The sequence below is a fragment of the Manis javanica genome, chromosome 3 (assembly GCF_040802235.1).
Source record: "Manis javanica isolate MJ-LG chromosome 3, MJ_LKY, whole genome shotgun sequence".
Lineage (NCBI taxonomy): Eukaryota > Metazoa > Chordata > Mammalia > Pholidota > Manidae > Manis > Manis javanica.
In genome coordinates, this window is record NC_133158.1 from 116,252,597 (window position 1) to 116,280,147 (window position 27,551).

General features: G+C 36.9%; 1 protein-coding gene across 3 annotated transcripts in view; it reads right to left on the reverse strand.

Moving 5' to 3' along the window:
• Positions 1 to 27,551, reverse strand: part of CCDC50 (coiled-coil domain containing 50) — a 260,855-nt gene that overhangs the window by 32,437 nt on the left and 200,867 nt on the right. The gene's annotated exons all lie outside the window — the stretch shown is intronic.

Sequence of the window (27,551 nt, forward strand, 5' to 3'; positions counted from 1 at the left end):
GATAAAGAAGCTGCTTTGGAAACAAGTGGAATCTAAAGGACTAAGGTCTAAGGAACTATAAATAAGTACTATACACTGGTTGATAAAGTTTTCCTTTAGAGTACAAGTTAACAATTCTGAAACCTACTTGTACATACATTGAAATAGAACAACTAGTTTAATGGATGGTAAATTGTGGAAGCCAGGTGTCTCACTGTTGGAGCATGCAGGAGGTTATAGAAAAGCAAAAGTATGAAGCTATATAGTGAAATAATGGATTAAGATAGAGGCATCAGTATGAGCTCATATTTAGCTAAATACAGACATAGCCGGTTACATATATAATAATATTTTTATATAGGTGTATATACACAGACTAGTATACATCCTTGCTGAGAGGACCTAGAAAGAATGACATCTCCTGATTAGCAATAAGAACACCTTGCACCCAGATATCTTGGTTTCTAATACTATTTTCCAGTGTAAGAACCTTGGACAAATGGCTATTTGTAGGAGCAGCAAAGAAAATATACAGTATGAGTTTATAGTTCTGGAAATCCAGAAAATAAGTGCTTAGAAAACACAATGATGGAGATATATCAAACAGATATAGGGGCCAACTGAAAGATCTCCCTGCAGCTAATACTGGAACAATTTAAATGACAAAATAAAGTAGTACTAGATTATATCAAAAATTATAAAATAAATACTATGAGTCTATACTGATATAAATAAATGATTAAATAAATAAGTGGGAGAAAATAGATTTCCTGTGCAGAATTCCAAATAATTTATCCAGATACTCCACCCTAGAGGAAGTGAATTATAACTCCCACTCTTTATGTGTTCACTGAACATAGTGACTTCCTTGAAAGGGAGAAAAGAATAACTTTACAACAGATGAGCCAGGAAATCACTAGTTTAGTCAAATAATAAGAGTGATATCAAAACTGACTGGTCAGGATGTCAGTATAATAAAATGTGATGAGAATGGCAATCTATATGATTTTTTTAAATGTTAACTCTTTTGTCTTCCTCTCAAAAACTCCCAACTCTAGTCTAACCATGAGAAACATATCAGACAAATATCACTGATGGACATTGTTCAAAATACCTGACCCACATTACTCAAAACCGTAGAGGTCTCAAAAACAGGAATATTTGAGAAACTGTGATAGCCAATTGGAGTTGAAGGATTCATGGTAATTAATTGTAAGATAAGGATGGGATTACAGAACCGAAAAAAGACATTAGGTCAAAACTAAGGAAATCTGAATAATCTATGGACTGTAGTATCAACATTGGTTCATGAATTGAAACAAAATTACCATACTATGTAAAATGTTAAGAAGAGGGAAAGTTAGTCCAATGTATATGGGAATTTTCTAGTATGTTTGTAAATTTTTTGTAAATTTACTCTAAAAAATTAGTGGTGGGGGGGCGGAGCCAGGATGGCGGCGTGAGTAGAGCAGTGGAAATCTCCTTCCAAAAACACACAGGGCTATGAAAATATAACAAAGAAAAACCTTCCTAAAATAGAGACCAGAGGACACAGGACAACATCCAGACCACATCCACACCTGCAAGAACCCAGCACCTTGTGAAGGGGGTAAAATACAAGCCCCGGCCCAGCGGGACCCGAGCATCTCTTCCCTGGGCTCCCGGTGGGTAGAAAGAAACCGGAGCGGTTTTTTTTTTTTTGGCGAGTGCTTTTTGGAAGCCTTAAAGGGACAGGGACCTCGTTGCTAGGGAGGCAGGGCGGCGGGACCGGTGAGCAGGTGCCTGAGACTGGCGCCTGAGGACAAAGAGGAAGCGGGTGCCTGGGACCGGCGCCTGAGGACAAAGAATATCCGACGTTTTTCCCTGCGGGACTGGTGGGGGGGTGCCTTGCACCTGCGCATTTTTCCCCTTTTTTTTTCTCTTTTTGGCGAGTGCTTCTTGGAAGCCTTAAAGGGACAGGGACCCCGGTGCTAGGGAGGCAGAGCAGCAGGACCGGTGAGCGGGTGCCTGGGACCGGCGCCTGAGGACAAAGAATATCGCATGTTTTTCCCTGCAGGACCAGTGGGCAGGTGCTCTTTGGAAGCCTTGAAGGGACAGGGACCCCAGTGCTAGGGAGGCAGAGCAGCAGGACTAGTGAGCGGGTGCCTGGGACCAGCGCCTGAGGACAAAAAAAATCGCGTGTTTTTTCCTTTTTTTTTTTTTTTTTTCTGTTAACTCTCTCATTGTTGCTGTTGTTGTTTTGGTTTGAAGAGTGCTTTTTGGAAGTCTTAAAGGGGCAGGACAGGACACTTAGACCAGAGGCAGAGAATCTGAGGATCTCTGGGCACTCTAACGCCCTGGGCAACAGGGAGCACAGAGGCCCCTTACGGAGATTAATAGCCTCCCAGCCGCTCCCTGTCCAACGGGGCTCCACCACTTTGGAGGAGCAGCCCCAGCCAGGCCACGCCCACAGCAACAGCGGAGATAAACCCCATGGCAACCGGGCAGGTAGCAGAAGCCCTGTCTGCACACAGCTGACAAGCATAAGCCACAAGAGGTCGCTATTCTCCCAGGAGAGGAAGGCCACAAACCAACAAGAAGGGAAGCTCTTCCAGTGGTCACTCGTACCAGCTCTGCAAACTATCTCTATCACCATGAAAAGGCAAAACTACAGGCAGACAAAGATCACAGAGACAACAACTGAGAAGGAGACAGAACTAACCAGTCCTCCTGAAAAAGAATTCAAAATAAAAATCATGAACATTCTCACAGAGATGCAGAGAAAAATGCAAGAGCAATGAGATGAGATGCAGAGAAAAATGCAAGAGCAATGGGATGAAGTCCGGAGGGAGATCACAGATGTCAGGAAGGAGATCACAGAAGTGAAACAATCCCTGGAAGGATTTATAAGCAGAATGGATAAGATGCAAGAGGCCATTGAAGGAATAGAAGCCAGAGAACAGGAACGTATAGAAGCTGACAGAGAGAGATAAAAGGATCTAAAGGAATGAAACAACACTAAGAGAAATATGTGACCAATCCAAAAGGAATAATATTCGTATTATAGGGGTACCAGAAGAAGAAGAAAGAAGAAAAGGGATAGAAAGTCTCTTTGAAGAAATAATTTCTGAAAACTTTCCCAAAGTGGGGGAGGAAATAATCAAACAGACCATGGAATTACACAGAACCCCCAACAGAAAGGATCCAAGGAGGACAACACCAAGACACATAATAATTAAAATGGCAAGGATCAAGGACAAGGAAAGAGTTTTAAAGGCAGCTAGAGAGAAAAAGGTCACCTATAAAGGAAAACCCATGAGGCTAACATCAGACTTTTCGACAGAAACCCTACAGGCCAGAAGAGAATTGCATGATATACTTAGTGCAATGAAAGAGAAGGGCCTTGAACCAAGGATACTGATACTGTATCCAGCACGACTATCATTTCAATATGATGGCGGGATTAAACAATTCCCAGACAAGCAAAAGCTGAGGGAATTTGCTTCCCACAAACCACCTCTACAGGGCATCCTACAGGGACTGTTCTAGATGGGAGCACCGCTAAAAAGAGCACAGAAAAAAACACCCAACATATGAAGAATGGAGGAGGAGGAATAAGAAGGGAGAGAAGAAAAGAATCTCCAGACAGTGTATATAACAGCTCAATAAGTGAGCTAAGTTAGGTAGTAAGATAGTAAAGAAGCTAACCTTGAACCTTTGGTAACCACGAATCTAAAGCCTGCAATGGCAATAAGTACATATCTCTCAATAGTCACCCTAAATGTAAATGGACTTAATGCACCAATCAAAAGACACAGAGTAATAGAATGGATAAAAAAGCAAGACCCATCTAAATGCTGCTTACAAGAAACTCACCTTAAACCCAAACACAAGCATACACTAAAAGTCAAGGGATGGAAAAACATATTTCAGGCAAACAACAGTGAGAAGACAGCAGGGGTTGCAGTACTAATATCAGACAAAATAGACTTCAAAACAAAGAAAGTAACAAGAGATAAAGAAGGATACTACATAATGATAAAGGGCTCAGTCCAACAAGAGGATATAACCATTCTAAATATATATGCACCCAATACAGGAGCACCAGCATATGTGAAGCAAATACTAACAGAACTAAAGAGGGAAATAGACTGCAATGCATTCTTTTTAGCAGACATCAACACACCACTCACCCCAAAGGATAGATGCACTGGGCAGATAATAAGTAAGGACACACAGGCAATGAATAACACACTAGAACAGATGGACCTAATAGACATCTATAGAACTCTACATCCAAAAGCAACAGGATATACATACTTCTCAAGTGCACATGGAACATTCTCCAGAATAGACCACATACTAGCTCACAAAAAAAGCCTCAGTAAATTCCAAAATATTGAAATTCTACGAACCAATTTTTCAGACCACAAAGGTATGAAAGTAGAAATAAATTCTACAAAGAAAACAAAAAGGCTCACAAACACATGGAGGCTTAACAACATGCTACTAAATAATCAATGGATCAATGAACAAATCAAAATAGAGATCAAGGAATATATAGAAACAAATGACAACAACAACACTAAGCCCCAACTTCTGTGGGATGCAGCGTAAGCAGTCTAAGAGGAAAGTATATAGCGATCCAGGCACACTTGAAGAAGGAAGAACAATCCCAAATGAATAGTCTAACATCACAATTATCGAAACGGGAAAAAGAAGAACAAATGTGGCCTAAAGTCAGCAGAAGGAGGGACATAATAAAGATCAGAGAAGAAATAAACAAAATTGAGAAGAATAAAACAATAGCAAAAATCAACGAAACCAAGAGCTGGCTCTTTGAGAAAATAAACAAAATAGATAAGCCTCTAGCCCAACTTATTAAGAGAAAAAGAGAATCAACACAAATCAACATAATCAGAAATGAGAATGGAAAAATCACGACAGACTCCACAGAAATACAAAGAATTATTAAAGACTACTATGAAAACCTATATGCCAACAAGCTGGAAAACCTAGAAGAAATGGACAACTTCTAGAAAAATACAACCTCCCAAGACTGACCAAGGAAGAAACACAAAAGTTAAACAAACCAATTACGAGCAAAGAAATTGAAACGGTAATCAAAAAAATACCCAAGAACAAAACCCCGGGGCCGGACGGATTTACCTCAGAATTTTATCAGACACACAGAGAAGACATAATACCCATTCTCCTTAAAGTGTTCAAAAAATAGAAGAAGAGGGAATACTCCCAAACTCATTCTATGAAGCCAACATCACCCTGATACAAAACCAGGCAAAGACCCCACCAAAAAAGAAAATTACAGACAAATATCCCTGATGAATGTAGATGCAAAAATACTCAATAAAATATTAGCAAACAGAATTCAACAGTATATCAAAAGGATCATACACCAGGACCAAGTGGGACTCATCCCAAGGATGCAAGGATGGTACAACATTCGAAAATTCATCAACATCACCCATCACATCAACAAAAAGAAAGACAAAAACCACATGAACATCTCCATAGATGCTGAAAAAGCATTTGACAAAATTCAACATCCATTCATGATAAAAACTCTCAGCAAAATGGGAATAGAGGGCAAGTACCTCAACATAATAAAGGCCATATATGATAAACCCACAGCCAGCATTATACTGAACAGCGAGAAGCTGAAAGCATTTCCTCTGAGATCGGGAACCAGACAGGGATGCCCACTCTCCCCACTGTTATTTAACATAGTACTGGAGGTCCTAGCCACGGCAATCAGACAAAACAAAGAAATACAAGGAATCCAGATTGGTAAAGAAGAAGTTAAACTGTCACTATTTGCAGATAATATGATACTGTACATAAAAAACCCTAGAGATTCCACTCCAAAACTACTAGAACTGATATCAGAATACAGCAAAGTTGCAGGATACAAAATTAACACACAGAAATCTGTAGCTTTCCTATACACTAACAATGAATCAATAGAAAGAGAAATCAGGAAAACAATTCCATTCACCATTGCATCAAAAAGAATAAAATACCTAGGAATAAACTTAACCAAAGAAGTGAAAGACTTATACTCTGAAAACTACAAGTCACTCTTTAGAGAAATTAAAGGGGACACTAATAAATGGAAACTCATCCCATGCTCATGGCTAGGAAGAATTAATATTGTCAAAATGGCCATCCTGCCCAAAGCAATATACAGATTTGATGCAATCCCTCTCAAATTACCAGTAACATTCTTCAATGAATTGGAACAAATAATTTAAAAATTCATATGGAAACACCAAAGACCCCGAATAGCCAAAGCAATCCTGAAAAAGAAGAATAAAGTAGGGGGGATCTCACTCCCCAACTTCAAGCTCTACTACAAAGCCATAGTAATCAAGACAATTCGGTACTGGCACAAGAACAGAGCCACAGACCAGTGGAACAGATTAGAGACTCCAGACATTAACCCAAACATATATGGTCAATTAATATTTGATAAAGGAGCCATGGACATACAATGGCAAAATGACAGTCTCTTCAACAGATGGTGCTGGCAAAACTGGACAGCTACATGTAGGAGAATGAAACTGGACCATTCTCTAACCCCATATACAAAGGTAAACTCAAAATGGATCAAAGACCTGAATGTAAGTCATGAAACCATGAAACTCTTGAAAAAAAACATAGGCAAAAACCTTTTAGACATAAACATGAGTGACCTCTTCTTGAACATATCTCCCGGGCAAGGAAAACAACAGCAAAAATGAGCAAGTGGGACTACATTAAGCTGAAAAGCTTCTGTACAGTGAAAGACACCATCAATAGAACAAAAAGGAACCCTACAGTATGTGAGAATATATTTGAAAATGACAGATCCGATAAAGGCTTGACATCCAGAATATATAAAGAGCTCACACGCCTCAACAAACAAAAAACAAATAACCCAATTAAAAAATGGGCAGAGGAACTGAACAGACAGTTCTCTAAAAAACAAATACAGATGGCCAACAGACACATGAAAAGATGCTCCACATCGCTAATTATCAGAGAAATACAAATTAAAACTACAATGAGGTATCACCTCACACCAGTAAGGATAGCTACCATCCAAAAGACAAACAACAACAAATGATGGCGAAGCTATGGAGAAAGGGGAACCCTCCTACACTGCTGGTGGGAATGTAAATTAGTTCAACCATTGTGGAAAGCAGTATGGAGGTGCATCAAAATGCTCAAAACAGACCTACCATTTGACCCAGGAATTCCACTCCTAGGAATTTACCCTAAGAACGCAGCAATCAAGTTTGAGAAAGACAGATGCACCCCTATGTTTCTCGCAGCACTATTTTCAATAGCCAAGAATTGGAAGCAACCTAACTGTCCATCGGCAGATGAATGGATAAAGAAGATATGTGGTACATATACACAATGGAATACTACTCAGCTATAAGAAGTGGAAAAATCCAACCATTTGCAGCAACATGGATGGAGCTGAAGAGTATTATGCTCAGTGAAATAAGCCAAGCGGAGAAAGAAATACCAAATGATTTCACTCATCTGAGGAGTATAAGAACAAAGGAAAAACTGAAGGAACAAAACAGCAGCGGAATTACAGAACCGAAAAATGGACTAACAGGTACCAAAGGGAAAGGAACTGGGGAGGATGGGAGGGCAGGGAGGGATAAGGGGGGGAAGAAAAAGGGGGGTATTAAGATTAGCATGCATGGGGGGGGAGGGAGAAAGGGGAGATTGGGCTAGAAAAGGGGGATTACTCCTTGATAGGATAAAACTATTGGTAAATCAAAGATCAACGCATGCTTTAAATATCCTTAATGTTGATCACTTAAAGGGTGTCAGATGATCAGCTATGGAGGTACTCTTTTCTGATAATATTCCTTTCTCTTAATAAAAAAAAAAAAAAAAAAGCAGTTCCTGTGTGCTGACCTCCAATGAGTTCTGCACAGTGGTATAGAGGGCATGTCAAAGTGTGGGCAAAGGGTCTGTTTGTTTCTATGCAGAAGATCAAGGCCTAGCTTGGATACCCAGAAAATGAACTAAGATACGATATGAGGAGGAGCTTCTGGCATCAGCACTCTCTGGAGGACTTGTGCCAGGGGGATGATCATCAAAAAGCCTCCACAGGGATCCGGGCAATGCAGTTGTGGCTGCGTCATCCCACCGTTTCCTGGACTTGCCATTGGAATGAGGAGGGGGATGTCTAGGCTGGCATGTGCATACAGTGAGACAACGAATTTGAACGGATCTGTACTGTTGGAACTCAACCAGGAGTTGGGAGGGGTGCAAGTTGTAGCACTCCAAAATCTTATGACTATAGACTATCTATGGTTAAAAGAACATATGGGATATGAACAGATCCCAGAAATGGGCTGCTTTAATTTGTCTGATTTCTCTCAGACTGTTCAAGTACAGTTGGACAATATCCATCATATCATAGACAAATTTTCACAAATGCCTAGGGTGCCTAAATGGTTTTCTTGGCTTCACTGGAGATGGATGGTAATTATAGATTTGCTTTGTTTATGTCACCTTATTGCTATTATGTTAATATGTGTGTGCAAATTAGTTAGTAGTTTAAACCTATACATACTTAAGGTACTCTAGAAGAAGATATGTCAAAGAAATAATCAATCCTCCCATGTTTTCTTCCATATGCTACCTCTATAGCTTTTCTTCTTCCTTCCTAATTACAACCCTTAAATAGAATTAGTGCCTCATATCGAATTTACCGAGTATCATAATTCCTCCAGGTGGTAAAGATACCTCGAGACAAGTGCTGGGCATAGAAGCCATAGGGCATAAATCTGCAAAGAAGTAAAAAGCTAACCTTTTCAAACAATATGGCTTCTCCCTCATTTACCAACTTTACATTTCCCTGTATGGCCCCGGAAGATGACTGGTTAGCCAGAGACGGGTAAGATTCCTCAAGGGAGGAACAACTTAAGACAGGCACAGTTGCAGGGGGGCCATTAGGTGAGAAATTGGGGATCAACAGAGGTGAGGCTCAGAACCTCACCCCCCCTGCTTTGAGAGAAATCTTCTGCATCCGTGGATGTTTTGCTGCCCTTGTCTAGCTTGGATTAATACTTAGTCCATAGGCACACACCTGATCATCTACATTTGCCCTCTTACAGCACTAAACTATGTTTTCTACCTTTATCTTGCATCTACCTACTGCTTCAGCATTTTATTAAAAATAAAAATAATGATAATAATAAAGGGAGAAATGTGGGATCCACATATAAATCAAGTATAAAAATCAAACGAATATTTGTATTTGACCTGATTGTTTATAGTTCATAATGCGTGATCAAACCGAAAGTTTCTGTGATGAATGCCCTTGTACTGTTCACCATGTAAGAACTTATTCACTATGTAAGAATTTGTTCACCATGTAAGAACTTGTTTGTTATGCTTCAGAAGATTGGGGACTAACGAGAATTAGGCTTGAGATGGATTAATGATTGTGCATTGAGCATTGACCCCCCTATACAGAATTTTATTGTTATTAACAAGCATTTGATCAATAAATATGAGAGATGCCCTCTCAAAAAAAAAATATGAACTGTGTCATAATGCATGAACAAAACCGAAAGTTTCTGTGATGAATGCCCTTGTACTGTTCACCATGTAACTTATTCACTATGTAAGAATTTGTTCTCCATGTAAGAACTTGTTCTTTATGCTTCAGAAGATTGGAGACTGACGAGAATTAGTCTTGGGGTGGATTAATGATTGTACATTGAGCATTGACCCCCCTATACTGAATTTTATTGTTGTTAACAACCATTTGATCAATAAATATGAGAGATGCCCTCTCAAAAAAATAAAAATTAGTGGTAAAAAAAAACAATCCAAATAGAAATGGTCAAAAGGTACCAACAGGCATTTCACACAAAGAGAATATACAGATGGCAAATAAGCTGATGAATTCACCATCACTTGCCACTAGGGAAGTGCAAACTAAAACCACAGTAAGATATCACAACATACCCATCAGAATGACTAAAATAAAATAATGGCAACAAATTCTTGTGAGGATTTGGATCAATGGTATAACTCGTACATTACCTATTGAAATATCAAATGGTACAGCTACTCTGAAAAACAGTTTAGAAGTTAAAACTAAACATGCAATTGCTATCCTGGGCATGTATCACAGAGAAACAAAGGCCCAGTTCACACACACACACACACACACACACACACAATCACCTGTTAACAAATATTAGAGTAGCTTTACTCATAATAGCCAAAAACAAAACAACCCAGATGTGTTCCAATGGCTGAGTAATTAAACAAATTGTGGCACATTCATACCATCAAATTTTACTCAAGAAAAGAAAGGAAGGAAGGAAGGAAGGGAAAAAGAAAGAAATAGAATGACCTATTGATACTTGTAACAATTTAACATTAATCTCAAGAGAAGACTGCTGAGTAAAGGGCTAATCTCAAAAAGTTACATACTGCATGATTTTATTTACATAACTGTTGAAATTTCAAAATTATATAAATGGGAAAATATTAGTATTTTCTAGGTTTTAAGGAATGGGGTTGGAAAAGTGAGGCAGAAGGCAAGTGGGTGTGATTATTGAAGTGCAATAGAAGGATCTTGTGGTGGTGAAATGTTCTATATTTTAGATGTATCAGTGGTTGTGATGATATTCTATGAAAGTTTTGTAAGATGTTACCATTGAGAAAGACTGGGTGAAGGGTACATCTCTTCATATTGTTTCTTCTTTTTTGGTTGTTGAGTTTAATTTTTATCTAGATGTATAGAGGTATAATTGACAAATAAAACTGCATATATTTAAACTATATAATGTGATGATTTGACATAGGTACACATTGTGGAATATATACCATAACCTAATTAACATCTATTACCTCTTAGAGTTATTGTTCATGTGTGTTTGGTTAGAACACTTAAGATTTAGTCTTTTGCAAATTTCAACTATGCAATACAGTACTAATAACTATAGTCACTATGCTGTTCCTTAGATCTTCAGAACTTATTAATGTTATAACCAGAAGTTTGTACCCTTTGATTAACATTTCCCCATTTCCCCAACTCCCCTACTCCAACAACCACCATTCTACTCTGTTTCTATGAATTAGACTTTCTGTTTTATTTTGTTTTAGACTCCATATGTAAGTAAGATCATACAGTATTCATCTTTCTCTGACTTATTAGCTTTATGCCCTTCAAGTTTATTCATATTATTTCTGACATATTATATTATTTCAGACAACTGTATGTGAATCTACAATTATACCCAAAACTATTATATTTAATTTATCAAAAAATTAATGAGATGCAGGTAAACACAAAAATGCTTATATTAGAAAGGAAGAAAAGTGTATATGAAAAGGGGGAAAATTCAGCTCAACTTTAAGAAGCTGGACAGAAAACAACAAAATGAAGCCAAAGTAAGTAGCACAGAATTAATAAAGATATGAATAATCCCAACAAATCTACCAAACAATAAAATTAATGAGTGAATTTAACTCTATTACAGGATAGAGGGTTAATATGAAAAATTACATTTGCATTTGCATATATTAACAGCAAATAAATATGAAATAAAACTTTTAAAAAATTGATTTACAATATAAATAAATGAAAGTAGAAACTAGAAAAATAATAGGGGGACATTAACAAAACCAAAATCTAATTCTTTGGAAATAAAAACGAAATTAGAATCCCCTAAATAGACTACTCAAAAAGAAAAAGAGGGAAAAATCGCTAATGTCAGAAATGAAGGAGGGATTTTTGCTACTAAATCTACACTCATTAAAAGGATAATAAAAAAATATGAACACCATCACACCAACAAATTTGGAAATTTAGATGGAGTGGAAAATACCCTTGAAAAACACCACTCAAAAAAGTTGACACAATAGCAATGAACAAATCTGAATAGTCTTATATGTGCATTTTAAAATCACATTATCAAGAACCTTAACACAAATAAAACCTAGGCCCAAATGCTTTCAACATTAATTCTATTAAAGATTCAAGAAAGAAGTAACACCACACAGACCGCTTTAGAAAACAGAGGAAGAAGGCAGTGCCAAAATAACTTTATAAGGTCAACATAAATCTAGTAGTAAAATATGGCAAAGACATTGCAAACAATGAATGACTATGCCCCAATAACCCTCAAGAATGTATATGCAAAAATGTTTAACAAAGTATAAAATTCAACAGTAAGAAATTATAATACAACATAAAGAATTAAATTTCATCCCAGAAATGCAAGATTGATTTAACAACATCAATACATATAACCCACTGTATTAACAGAAATTAAAAATAGTTACCATTTTAATAAATGCATCTGATAAATTCAACACCCATTCAGGACAAAACTCTTAGCAGAACAAAAATGGTAGGCAGATCATCTAAAATACATTACTAACATTATGCTTAGACTGAACACTTTCTGGTTAAGAGTAGGAACAAAGGAAGCTCACATTCTCCATTTCTATTCAACACTGTGTTGGAAATCTTACCAATTAGAATATGCGAAGTAAATGCAATAAAACATAGAAAGTTTAGAAATAAAGAGTAAAATGGTCCCTTTTGGGAAATGCTATTTTTGTTTATATAAAAATAATCCCACTAAACCTACAAAACTGTAGAACTAATGAGTGAATTTAACCCGATTACAGGATAGAGGGTTAATATAAATAATTGCATTTGCACATGTTAACAGCAAATAAGTGTGAAATAAAACTTAAAAAAATGCATTTACAATAGAATAATATAACAAGGATAACCAAAATCTCCACATTAAAAATTATAAAATATTGTTGAGAGAAATTAAAGAAGGTCTAAATAAATTAAACAATATATTTTGTTAATGGATTGGAACACTCAATATCATTAAAATGTTAATTCTCCACAAAATGATTGACACATTCATGCAGTTCCAACCAAAACCCTGTAGGCTTTATTTGTAGAACTTGACAAGCTGATTTTAAAACTATATGGAAATTCAGAGGATGTGGCATTATCTTATAGGCACTTAAGAATAATGTTAGAATAACTACCATACTTAATTTCGAGACTTAAAGCTACAGAAATCAAGACACTTGTAAGTGGCAAAAAATTAGGCATACAGAGAAATGGAACAGAATCAAGCATTCAGAAATAGACCCACACAAGTATAGTTAGCTGATTTTTGACAAAGCTGCCAGGGCAATTCAATATGTAAAGAAAATTATTTTAAATAAAATTGCTGGAACAATTAGATTTCCATATGGATTTTTTTAAAAATTAGAGATCTTTATCTGTTACCATATGCTGGAAAATGTCCACAGACCTTTATGTGTAACCTAAAATTGTAAGATTTCTAGAGGGATTAAGGGTTTCCTAGAACACAAAAAGCATGAACCATTATAAAAAAAATACATTTAATCAAAACAACATGTTTCCTTCATGAAATCACTGTCAATAAAACTAAAAGGCAATCCATGGCCTGGGAGATGACAATCACAACACACAAAGACAAAGGACATAGATCCAGAAGATAAAAAGAACTCCCATAACTAAAAATGAAAATGAACAGCCCAATTGAAATAGGCAAAAGACTTTAAAAAAATACATCAACAAAGATGTACAAATGGCCAATAAGCACTTGAAAAAGATTCTCCATATCATTAGTCATCAGGAAAAAGCAAATTTAAACCACCTTGAAACAACACTACACATCTTTTAAAAAGACTATGATTAAATGAAGACTTTATAAACCAAGTGTTGGTGACTGTTTAGAGCTACCGGGCCTCTCATATGCTGCTGGTGAGAAACTATAGCCACATACAGAAGGTGGGGTCCCTGTAGAAGGAGAAAAAGTTTGAATATGCCTGGGTTTTTTCACAAAGAAAGCAGACTAAAACAGAATTATCCTTACATCCCAGTTCTGCAACGACCTCTTCTTTTAACTTTTCATTTATCACGACTCTGTTCCACAAAGCTTGACAAAGGAGTAGCCAATATGCACATTCCTGGCTGTCTTGGGACTTAGAATATGTGTTTTCAAAATAATTTTCTTATTTTTTATTACAGCATGTTTACAATACTTTACATTGCATATATGTGCCTGTATTACTAGGTTGCTAGTTGACTATCAAAACAGATGTATGGACCTGTCGTTTCTTATTCCCTAGCACCCAGCAGAGTGCTTGATACATCGTACTTATTATTGGGAAGGAAGGAAGAGAGGGAGGAAGGAGCAGCCCACTTTCTTTAGTCTTTTATTTTACTTATTTGAACATTTCTCAGAATCTAAGGCAAGCATCTCCATAAGATTTGAAACCAACACAGTTTAAAGAAAATTAATTTGCCTTTTAAGAAACTGACACTGGGCACTGGGTTCATGCTCAAGTTATTATCTGATTAACTTGACATTTATCTAGAACCCTGGCTACCACACTGAAAGCCAGTTAGGATTAGCAGCTTATCTCAGGGATGCTCACAAGTGCTCCTTTGCGCCTGCTTGTGTGAAATTCCTGCTGTGTATCTGGCTTGCGGACCAGCCATGTGCAACATCCCAGCTGGGCCACCTGCTTCCCAAACCAATCTTCTAGCCAAATGCTTAAGTGAACGTGGCTAATTGCTCTAGGCTGTACAACTGTCTTACTCTCTCAGTCTAGAGAACCACAGCTAGTTTGTTGGTTCTCACCCTTAGGAGTTCCCTGGCTGAAACCTGAAAACGGCCCCCATACTTGCAGGGCAAGGAGAGACCAAAAAAAGTAGGCCACTCCATATCACTAGGTGGGAGGTTTAAAAAGCAAAGGAACTTACATATGAGGCTTGTCTTGGGTGCTGCAAGTAAAACAGATGTCCACACCTGCCCTCCAGAGCCTTTAAAGTTTATGTAGAAGTCTTAATGGGATTCAGTTACATACATGCATACCTTGTTTTATTGCCCTTCACTTTGCTGCACTGCCCAGATACTGTTCTTTACAAACTGAAGGTTTGTGGCAGTACTGCATTGAGCAAGTCTATCAGTTCAATCTTTCCAAAAGCATTTGATCACTTCATGTCTCTGTTCCACATTTTGTTAATTCTCATAATACTTCAAACTTTTTCATTATTATTATATCTGTTATGGTGATCTTTAATGTTACTCTTGCAACTGTTTTCAGGTGCACATGAACCATGCCTATACAGAATGGCAAACTTAATCGATAATGTGGTGTGTGTTCCAACTGCTGCACGGACCAAGAGAAAGCCTCATATCTGTCACTTCCAATCAAAACCTAGAGATGATTAAGCTCAGTGAGGAAGTCATGTCCAAGGTCAAGACAGGCTGAAAGGCAGGCTTCTTGCTCCAGTCAGCCAAGTCATGAATAGAAAGGAAAAGTTCTCGAAGGAAATGAAAAGTGCCACTTCAGGGAACACACAAATGATAAAAATTCCAAACAGCCTTATTGCTGATATGGAGAAAGTTTTGGGGTCTGGAGAGAGGATCAAACCAGGCACAAAATTCCTTAAGCTAAAGACTAATCCAGAGCAAAGTTTCCATGAAGGCTGAGAAGGTGAGGAAGCTGCAGGACATTTTTAAGTTAGCAGAGGTTGGTTCATGAGGTTTAAGGACAGAAACCATCTCCATAACCTAAAGGTGCAGGTGAAGCAGCAAGTGCTGGTGTAGAAGCTGTAGCAAGTTATCTGGAAGAGCTAGCTAAGTAATCAAGGTGGTTACACTGAAGAATAGATTTTTCAGTGTAGATGAAATAGCCTTCTATTGGAAAACTGTGCATCTAGGACTTCTATAGCTAGAGAGGAAGTCTAACTGGCTCAAAGCTTCAAAGTACAGGCTGACTCCTCTTGTTAGGAGCTAATGCAGCTGGTGCCTTTAAGTTGAAGTCATTGTTCATGTACCATTCCCCCAATCCTAGGGTTTATCAGAATTATGCTAAATATACTCTACCTGAGCTCTATTAATGGAAAAACAAAGCCTAGATAACAGGATATCTGTTTACAACATGGCTTAATGAATATTACAAGCCCACTGTTGAGACCTACTGCTCAGAAAAATTCTTTCTTTCAAAATATGACAGCTCATTGACAATGTATCTAGTCACCCAAGAGCTCTGAGATATACAATGAAATTAATATTGTTTTTATGCCTGATCATACAACATCCATTCTGTAGCTCAGGCATCAAGGAATCATTTGACTTTCAAGTCTTATTATTTAAGAGATACAGTTTGTAAAGCTATTGCTACCATAGGTAATGATTCCTCTGATGGATCTGTGCAAAGTAAACTGAAAACCTTCTGCAAAGGATCTGCTATTCTAGATGCCATTAAGAACATTTGTGATTCATGGGAAAAGGTCACAATAATCACATGAACAGCAGTTTGGAAGAAGGTGATTCCAGCCCTCATGGATGGCTTTGAGGGGTTTAAGACTTCAGTGGAGGAAGGAACTGCCAATGTGGTGGAAATGGCAAGAGAACTAAGAGCAGGAGTAGAGCCTGAAGATGTGACTGAAATGCCATAATGCCATAATAAAACCTGAATGAAGAGTTGCTTCTTACGGATGAGCTAAGAAAGTGGTTTACTGAGATGGAATCTACCCCAGTGAAGAGGCTGTGAAGACTGCTGAAATGACAATAAGGGATTTGGAATTCTGCATACTTGGTTGAAAAAGTGACAGCAGGGCTTGACAAGTTTGATTCCAATTTTGAAATAAGTCTTATACCTGGTTAAGTTCTATAAGAATGTTATCAAAAAGAATCAGATGCTACAGAGAATCATTCATGAAAAGAATAGTTAATCAGTGCAGCAAACTTTATGGATGCCTTATTTTAAGAAAGTGCCACAGCCCTGACCTTGAGCAACCACCAGCCTGATCAGGTGGCAGCCATCAACATCAAGGCAAGACACTTCACCAGCAAAGGGATTACAATTTGCTGAAAGCTCAGATGATGGTGAACATTTTTTAGCAATAAAGTACGTTTTAATTAAGGTTTGTACATTTTTTAGGCATGGTGTTATGGTACATTTATTAGGCTACAGTGTAGTATGAACATAATTTATATGCACTGGGAAACAACAAACTTAGTTTGACTCACTTTATTTCAGTAGTCTGGAAGTGAAACCTGCAATATCTTCAAGGTATGCCTGTACACAGTCCAGATGATCTCAATAACACGTTACTTTCTCAAGGCTGTCTCCTAGTGCAGGAATAGTGGGTGGAATATATATTCCGAGGACAGGAGAAGTGGTAAGTAGCCTCTGATTGCCCTGGGCTACCTCATGGGTCAAACCCCCATGAGGACATTCTCTTGGTGACCTCCTCCCACATAGGAACTGGGACTGTCTGTGGATTCCATATTATGATTGCATAACAAACCAAATGTTTGAGTGCACCTTGTGAACCCCTCTTAATGTTCCCAGAAAGGTCTTCTTTTCTTAATGTGCTCAAGTTAATAAAGAAGAGAGACTCCAACTCCGCAGCATATTCCTGACCACTGTTATCTGAGAGAGTTTTATAGTGTTGCCTCAAAATAGAGTCATAACTGATACAGAAAGGGTTAGACGGGCACTGCTTCAGAAATCAAGAAATAAAGAGAAAACACTATCATTACTACTACTACCACCAACAATCACAAGTTTTTACTTTAGAGTGTCCTACCCATAAGTATAAACTCAAAATAAATTCATGAGATTAAAATATTACACTAATTATCCAAATGAAGAAAGGGAAGCTAAGAGAACAGAGAAGCATTTAAGTCATAGAAGTACAGCAATACAAATTAGAAGTGACCTTAATGTTCCCCTAGTTGAACCCCACTTTAAAGATGAAGAAGAAAGCTTGAGGGAAACAATAAATATCATCATATTACAGAAAAAATCAAAACACTATATTTTTCTACAGAAACATTAATAATGATTTCACTTAAGAGGGACAGGCTAAACTAGTTCCATAGGAGAGGTTAACCTGGGTTACACTCATTTTTTTTCTAAAACCTTGCAGTTGCTATTTCCTCTGCCTAGAAATATCCTTTCTTGGATGTTTACATGGCTCAATGCCTCACCTCTTTTATGTCCCTGCTCAACAAAAGTCACTTCCTAAGGGGCCTTCTCTGAACCACCGATTTCAAAATAACAACCTCTGCCACTTTCTATCCTTTTAGCCCATTACACTTTTGTAACACTTATCACATCCTCACTTCATAGTTTGCATTTCTTTTTCTACCTGTTTATTTTCTATATTCCCTTCTAGAATGTAATCATGATGGCAGGGACTTTGTGTTACTCACAGGTGTATTCCTGGCACCTTACTACAATGTCTGGTACAGATTAAGTAGTAATTATAAGTTGAATTAATGGATAGATGAGTTTTCTGAGCAGCTCATAAAAGTCACTGTTTATAACAGTGCACTGTAACACTATCTCTACACACACTTACCCACACAAGCACACACATATACACATACACTCCCCACACTAACACACATACACACTGGAATACATATGTAAGAATTTTTGTCTTTATCAATTTCTACTAGTTTCTGTTCAGTTTGTTACGGAAGGGAAATGGGTTCCAAATATGATCTTTGCCTTCAGAGAGCCCATTGTTGAAGTATAAAGAAATAGTAAAAAAATTCCTGATGCAGGCCGGACCGTCACTGCCTGCCACCTGCATGGTGTTTGGTGACACAGGAACATAAACTATTACACAGATAGCAACTGGTGCCACATGACATGAGTGGACATCTGGAAAGTTTTCCACCAGACATTCTGGAACAGCTAAATGAGCAACATTTCACTCAGTAAAGAAGGATGGAGAAAGTCCAGACAGAGGAAACAATGCAAGAAATGACAAGAAAGATGACAAAGGAAGGCATGTGCAGAAACCACGCCCAAATTCCTAAAGGACTGAATATGTGGTGGCAAGTTCAGTCCATGGATATATTGGTGCCAACTTCTTGCAATATCTGAATGCCATTCACAGACATTGGGGATTTGTTTTCTTGTTAATGGGAAGCAGTTGATGATTTTGCCTAGGGGAGAAATATTTAAGCAGCAAGTTTGTAGTATTTAATACCAGACATCATTCTAAGAAATTTGATACACATAATCTTGTTTAATCCTTTCAGTAAATCTGAGCATGAGACTGTAGAAGTGAGGAAACATATTCTCAAAAAGATAAATTATTGGAAAGGGTAAAACAGCTTGTAAGTACAAAGAGTAGTTTTAAAACAGGTCTCCTAATTTGGGGTTCAGAGTTTGTTCCACTCCACCTACCTGAGTAAATCTCTGGTTTAGAAGATTATTTTTTGGAGACATTACTTATGAGAAACTAGTGAGAAAAAAAATCTTGCTACAGAATTCATTTAGGAAAACTTCTCCAAGAAAGGGGGAAAATTGTAATAATGAGAGCCTGAACCGAAGCAGGGGAATGGAAATGAAAGGACAGATGGGACAGGTAGTATGAGGTGATTACACAGACCACTGGACAACTGGGTATTTCCCCTTGGGGGGAGTTCAATTTTGAAGGAAATAAAACTAAATTGCATTTCATTATTATTTATTTATTTGGTCAACTAGCTTAAGGGAAGAAGAATGAAAATAGCAGTAGAATACAGAGGCAGGTGCCAAGAAACATTTTTAAAAGAAATGGGCACCATAATTTCTTTCCTTCTCTACTGTTCTTAAAAAAGAGTCATAAAAGCTTTTAGTGTTTTTAGGTTTCCAAATCCACCCACTTACACCTGTTCAGAAACATCTGTTTTCTTGTAAAATTGAAACTGCAAAAAAATAAAAAGGTCAACTAATAATAACATGGTGAAGAGAAAAACTTTTTTGTTACTTAGTTTGATTTGTTTTTTCTAGGCTAAAAAAAAGGTATTTTTTAAGAATATGTTTTTAGAATTAAACTGTACATTAGTGTTTGGAGTTAGGCATGTTTTTGGGTTCCAGGCATTTCATTATTTGTTAATGTAGTTAGTGCACCCATTATTTTCATATAGTTATATAGATATGAGGATATTGTATTTTATGTCACTGTTCAAATTTATAAGATATATATAGAGAGAAATACATATGTAAAAAATATAAATATTAATATATAGAGAAAGAATAAATTCCATTATCTCAGAATATAATCAAAACTACTGACCTCTTTTATTTTAGGTCTGTAAAAACCCTAGAAGCTCTAAGTAAATTATATCTAGCACCACAATCAATGTTAGTAAGTGAATCTGTAGCTAAGAAGATGATATATTTGACTTAAGAAATGAGTGAAGGAGAACAGCCCTACTAAAACCAAGGGAGAGACCATTCCAGACAGAGCTAATAATGAGAGTAAAGATTCTAAGACCAGAATAACCCTGGAATTGCCAATGGACAGGAAAGTCTCGTGTGGATGAGGAAAAAGACACAGTGAGAAGGGAAATTAAGAAGGCTGGCAGGAATCAGACCATGCTTGCCTTGGCGGGCAGGAAGGACGTAGGTTTTTTTCTATTTACAATGGAAATGCACTGGAGAATTTTATTCAAGATGTTTTTGAGAATTTACTCTGACTCAGTGAATAATGAATGTTGGAGGGTTAGGACAAGGCAAAAAGATCAGTTAAGATCCTTAACAATAGTCCTGGTAAGAAATGAGTAGTCTTGGACTGAGGAATGGTGATGATGGCAAGTGTTCCTGTTTGGGTCACACAGTGGAGGAGTAAGTATATCTGGTAATAAGTGAACATGAAGTTTATGTCTCTAAATTCATATTCAACTGGTCCATGTTGCACAGAATTTCCTTTATTTTAAGGAAGCAAAAAATAATCTGTGATACTTTGAATAATGATTAACTTAAAGCATTTAAAATATAGTTAAAAACTAGAAGTTCTCTATTCAATACACAATGGTTTTTAGTACCAAAATTTTCCTTAGATATTAATAGTCACTTCACCCATAAGAAAACATTGGCAATATAACACACCAAAAATAATGGCTCATTCAATTTATTCCTTATAAAGTCTTCTCACTGTCTTATTATGTCATATATCTGCCTTTTAAACTCATTGAATTGCTGTTGTTTTAGCAAAGGTTTTATTTAAGGAATGTGTCACATTTATGAATTTCTACAAAATGAGGGCATTTTAAATACAGAAGTATTTAAGTGTTAATTTATTTTCCATGTACATAAGACTTATGTTATAGGTCTTTCTCTGTGCATGAGTAAGATAACTGAGCCATTTGATAGTACATACTGCTAATGCTTTTAAATAAAAGCTTATTCTCAATCTAGAGAAATGCCTGTTCCGTTGGAATTATGTGAACAGTTTATATTTTCTACTAAAGTATGTTCAAATTCAAGTAGTGCCTGTGTAATGAGATAGTCTACATTAAGCTCTAATAACAGTTTGCTGCATGATCATCACAGTGATAATGTGTGTAATTTATCACACCTGCCATTGAAGGAGCTCTAAGGCTTTCACCAACAGCCCCTCATTAATCTATTCATTTAGCTCCCTTCCTCTTGAAAATTTCTAAAGCTAAAGCAATCATGCAGCAACTCTGGGAGAGACAACGTTTGGGGGCACTCAGTAAAAAAGAAATAGAGTGAGGTACAGGGTCACATGTATGATCGATTCTAAATTAAACTATCTGGAGAACTTTCACAAGCACATATGTGACAGATTCCTGTTTTGTGAAAACAGGAAACACCCTAAAATGTTAGATCAACGTCCTCATGTTAAAGCTGAGTGTCCCTGCCTAGTTTCTTACTCCTCTGATCTTCCTGGAAGTTGGAAGCACACTGAAGACCTGGAGGTCTGTCACTCTAAAGCAAACCCTTGTGTTGCTCCAGTGCCGTAGGATTATATAGCCAAAGACTGTTTCCTATATAACTAAAAGTGATGCTACGTTTATGCATAATATATCTGGTGTTCTAAAATACTCTGAAATACTATTTATACTGTTTAATAATAAGCCATAAAGTATATTCTGAATATATTAATAAATGCGTATGTTCTTCGTTGGCATAAAAGAATAGGCTAGTTAGAAAGTTAACACAACAAATAATTGTTCTTTAATCTTATGATATCTTCTTATATCTATTTGTATCATCAGATTATTGATGTTTTAAGCACTTAAAGAACACTTTCATTTGACTGACTAAATAATATTCCCCAAACTCTAATCTTTAATCAAAGATTTCTTCAAGGATAATAAATACTCTGAAAAAGATACTCTCCAGGGTTGGGGAGGGGAAGAGATGAACAGGTTGAGCACAGAAGATTTGAAGGGCAATGAAAATACTCTGTATGATATAATGATGGATACATGTTGTACATTTGTTCAGACTCACAGAATGGGCAACACTAAGCATGAATCATAATGTAAACTACAGATTTTGAGTGATAACGATGTAGCAGTGTAGGTTCATCAACTGTAACAAATTCACTACTTTGGTGGGGATTGTTGATAATGGGGTAGATTCTGCATGTGTTGGGGCAGGGGCATATGGGAAATCTCTGTACCTTTCTCTCAATTTTGCTGTGAACCTTAAAATATTGTAAAAAATTGAAGTCTTAGTTGGTTGGGTCTATCTGCCACAGGGCAAGAAAAAGTCTTCACCTCCAAGACAGATCCTCAGGGAAGAGGCCAGATCTCAGCAGAGGTGATCAGTGCCCAGAGCACCTAGCACTTACAGACATCAGCAGCCAAGAAGCCGAAGTACTGCTGAGAAAGCCATCCCCTTTGCAGACCAGCTCCGTGCCATGGACACGGATGGCGTAGAGCCTCTGGAGAACAGATGCCTGCACCTGAGATCTGACAACGAGGCAGAAGGCAACTCTGCTGAAAAATTGCTAAAAACTCCCACGGAGTTATAGAGGAATGTTTTGCACCCTGCCCACAATTGCTCTTTGCCAAAAATGGATGAAAGATAGCCTTTCTCACATGACTGAGTAGCTATGCTGGAAAGAGGCACTTTGTGAACACATAGAGATGCAACTGCAGTATTCTGTTATTATGAATACTAATGTTCTAATGTTCCTGTTAGGAATGTTAGGCAGAAAGATAGACATGAGCAGCTGGAAAAGGGAAGATAAGGTTCAAAGACAAAGTCCCCCAGAAAAGGTTCAAAGAAAAAGACACCCAACCTCTGTCCAGGTAGGGGGTCCCATCGGAGAACAAAAAGGCTTTGCAGAGAGATAACTTCCTCCCCAACCAGATCCCACTAGGGGCACAATGCAACAGAACTAAGAACTGCCCAAATCACACCTCATCATGGGGAAGGACAGGCTCACTGAGAGGGAGGACTAGATAGAAGGACCTGTCAATCCAATTACCCCACCTTGTCAGTCAAAGAGGCACCTCCCAACCAGAATGCAATACAGAACCTCCTGCCTAAAAGTTCCCTGCCTTTGTTTACCTTGACTCTGGCCAGCTCCTCCTTTGGAGTGCATTCAAATGAAACTTTCCCTCTGTTTCCCTACTGTGTCTCTACCTTTCAACTCTTTGTTGTGAATTGAAAGAACCCAGGAGAATGAACTCAACTAGTAACATTCCCACTCCCTTCAGTCACCTGAAAAAAACTGATGGTTAAGTACTTTTTAGTGACTTTTCTAAAGACAGAACTGGGAAAGATCTAGCCAAAACAAGGCAATGAGTTCCTGATGCTAACAGAAGTAAAAGTTACTGGAAGTTTCCAAGGAAATGGATCAAATATTTATTCACAGTCTGTTCAGTATGGAAGTATAAAAGACTATTCACAGTCTTTTATCTTCTCCCCAAAAGACTGTCTACTGAACTGCACTTAAGTGAATTTTTGTGTTTATGTTACTGTTGGACATTGTATCTGATCACTGTGTGACAACCTGAATTGTCCTTCTTAGTTGCTGTTTCCGTGGACCTGAGCAGCTTATCTTTACCAGACACCTGAATTTGTTCCTGTGTACCCACTTTGCTCTGAACAGAGGGCTGCCTTTCTGCTAGGCTCTGCAGAGCCCTCAAAGTAGACTGCAGCTTAGGAACTCCTAACCTAGAGCCACCCACCATCCCAGAAAGTGATTATATGCAAAAGGAATTCCAGCCACACCTACAGTTTCTCTTTCTGAAAAGAACATATCATAAAAATAGCCTTGGGCAAACCAACAATACTGTATTGTATACTAAAATTTTGTTAAAAGGGTAGGTCTGATGTTACATATTCTTACCATAATAAATAATAAAAGAGTAGGGAGGAAATTTTGGGAAGTGATGAATATGTTTATGGCCTTGTGATGGTGATAGTTTTATGGATGTATGCTTAACCCCAAACTCACTGAGTTGGATACATTAAATAACTACAGCTTTCTACATGTCAATCAAACTTCAATGAAGTGTTCTTTTAAATAAAGTCAATTAAAATCAAATTTAAAATATAATCTGAAGATAAAAATAAATTAACATTCATCTTGATTTAAGAGAACAAAGTTAAAAAATAGATACAGTTATGGTTTATATTTACAAAGGATAATTCCCATAACAAAAAGCTATTTCACTTTATAAAACATTTGATATAGGATTTGTATAGACATCACTTTAGATATCTGTTTAAACTGCATATTTTGTATTGAAATATTTAAAGCTTATAAAATAGGAAATAGTTTATACTGGGAAAATACTTGAATTCTTTACAAGTAATGTTTGGAGGGAGCTGAGAAGTTGCAAAGCTTTGTAAAGAAGTAGCGATAAGTAGATGTAGCAAATTAAAGATGTCAAATCAAGCACCCCTCTATTATGTGAAGTGGGTTAGGTAGAATAAAATGGCCTCTGAATTAGAAGATGATAGTCAGGTTTGGAAATGGTATATGCAGATACACATTTCTGAGTGAATGGAATCTGAGCACTTAGTTGGATTTAAAAATAATGTTGCTTCAACCTGTCTCAGATTTAGCACGAAACATACTTCCTTCTTTTCTGCGGATACCAGAATTTTTTGCAGAAGAAAGTCTATAGAATAACTCAAAACGTAATTCTTGGGACAGGCTACAAACCTCAGGATGTATGATAACAAAGAATATTAATTGTAAAGAGAATAATTAAACACCTGTGTAGACAGTACTCTGTTAAAAATGAATCCAACTTATAATGATGTAATAAAAATAATTTTTATTATGAAATATGACATTATAGATAAGGTTCCCTGCATGTTTCTCTTGCATTCCATTGCCCTAGTTCTCAAAAGATACTAAACAAACCCAATCTTGTATTTGTCAATACCACTTGTGGTTGTATATATTTACTTTCAATATTTATTTTCTTTGAGAATGAATCATATTATTCCATATTCTTTAAGCTTTCTATAAATGCTATCATGCTTTACACATTTTTTTGCAACTTGTTATTTTGCCATGATCGTATGCTCTTTGATATTCACTTTTTGTTGATAACATGCAAACACAGTTCACTTATTTAAATTGCCCTACAGTATCTCACATTATGTGTATATTTTAATTTATTCATCTATTCACCTGTTGATGAACATTCAGGTTTTTTTTTTACCATAATACGACAGTGTTCCCTTCTGTTTATGTCTTTTTAATCACATGCACATTTCTGTGGAAACTGTTTTCACATCTTTGCCTTTACTAGGCATTGTTAAATTGATCTAGAAGTCTTACCTGCTATATGCTCCATCAAAGGAATGATTAGCTGTTTGGTTTCATTCTTAACTATATATATTATTATCAGGTTTTAATTTCTGCATGGGATAGATGAAATTATTTTGTAAAGTATAAATTATCCTATTTTCTAGGATGCATGAGCATCTTTCCATATTATTTGACCAATTAATTATCCTCTGATATGAACCTTAACTCTATCATCTTGAAATGTTTTCATTTTTTTTGTAGATTTCTAAAATACAAATGCACTTTGGATAAAATTTAGAGTGGCAACAAAAGTTAAGAATCCTTTGGGAATAAATGTACAGAAGTTTGCAAATCTTTAGTGATGAATGTGATAAGGCCTTATTAAAATACATTAAATAAGGCAAGAATATATGGAAACATATTTCTCTGTAGTGTATCAAAGATTAAGCATCATAAAATGTCAGTTTTCTCAAGAGGCACTGGTAAATTCAAGGCAATTCCAATCAAAACGTAAATGGAACTTTTAAGAATGATACTTGATAATCTGTTTCTAAAATTCTCACTGAATATGAAGAATTGAAACTAGCCAGGAACATTTTGTAGACAAAAAATGTGCTAGAAGGTGTATCCACCACCACTCGGACCATTTCAGATCCTGTTGGCTCAGGTCTGGTTCCAGCCTCCCAGAGGCATCTCACCACCCATGTGCTGCAGACCTGAGGCTGCATCCATTCTTGGACTTGTTGAGTCCCTCTTGCCTCCTGCCTCAGAATTTCCCTGTTTGTGCCTAGTGATGGGACTCTGCTCAACCCCAACATACAGACAATATGAAAGTGCAAAAGAATAAATGCCTCAGAATAAATTCCCTTCCCTTTCTGCCTGCATGGACCATCTGAGATTCCACATATGCTGCTTATCTGAAGACAGTCCTTCTTACCAGCCATCCAGTACACAAAAGGGCTCGCTCTCCTTCCTTGCATCCCTCCCCCTGTCCCTCAGTCCCTTCCCTAGGGTTACACTCGCTAATAAAGTTATAGTATATATTCTTGGGAAACCCCGAATAAGACAGAGAAACTGACCTGTAAGATAGAGTCATCCAGTGTATCACAGAGAAGGCACATAGTGACTCTGTGGCAACTTGCTGCACTGATGGGCAGTGACTGCACTGGGGTAGGGATGGGGACTTGATAATATGGGTAAATGTAGTAACCACATTGTTTTTCATGTGAAACCTTCATAAGAGTGTATATCAATCACACCTTAATAAAAAATTTTAAAAAAAGATAGAGTTATCATAAAGCTATGGTTATTAACACAACTTGACATTGGTTCAAGGGATGACAAATAGACCAGAGAGACAGACTACAGTTGATTCAAAACAAACCCACACGTACAAAGAAATTCAATAAATACCATTGCAATGTTAGAAATTACTAAGGAAAATATATACTAGTCAATAAATTATGATGAAACAATTGTTTACTACATGGAAAGAGATGCTTCCTTACACCATAGATAAATCATTTTTGAGCAGATAAAAGACCTGAATAGGGAAAGCAAATCTTTAAACATTTATAGAAAAATATAGGAAAAGATGAAGAATATGACCTTGAAATATGTAACCATTCCCTTCAAATAAAAGAACCTAAAAGAGAAGACTAGTAACCTTCCCTAAATTAGAAAAACAGCTTTGCCCATCAAACAACACTATAACGCAATAATAAGAAAAGACAAAGACTCAGAGAAGAGCACATATAAAATAAACAAATACTTGGTATTTAGCTTATAGATATCAAAGAAATAAATAAGAGAAAAAAAGAACCTAAGAGAAAAATACTTTAGGATATGAATAGTCATTTATCAGAAGAGGATAATGAAGTTATCAGGTAACATATTAAATGGTGCTAATTCTAAAGAACCATTCAGGATACAAAACCTGCATGCTTGGTATTGTTATGAGTATCTTTGCGGTTTCATTCCTGAC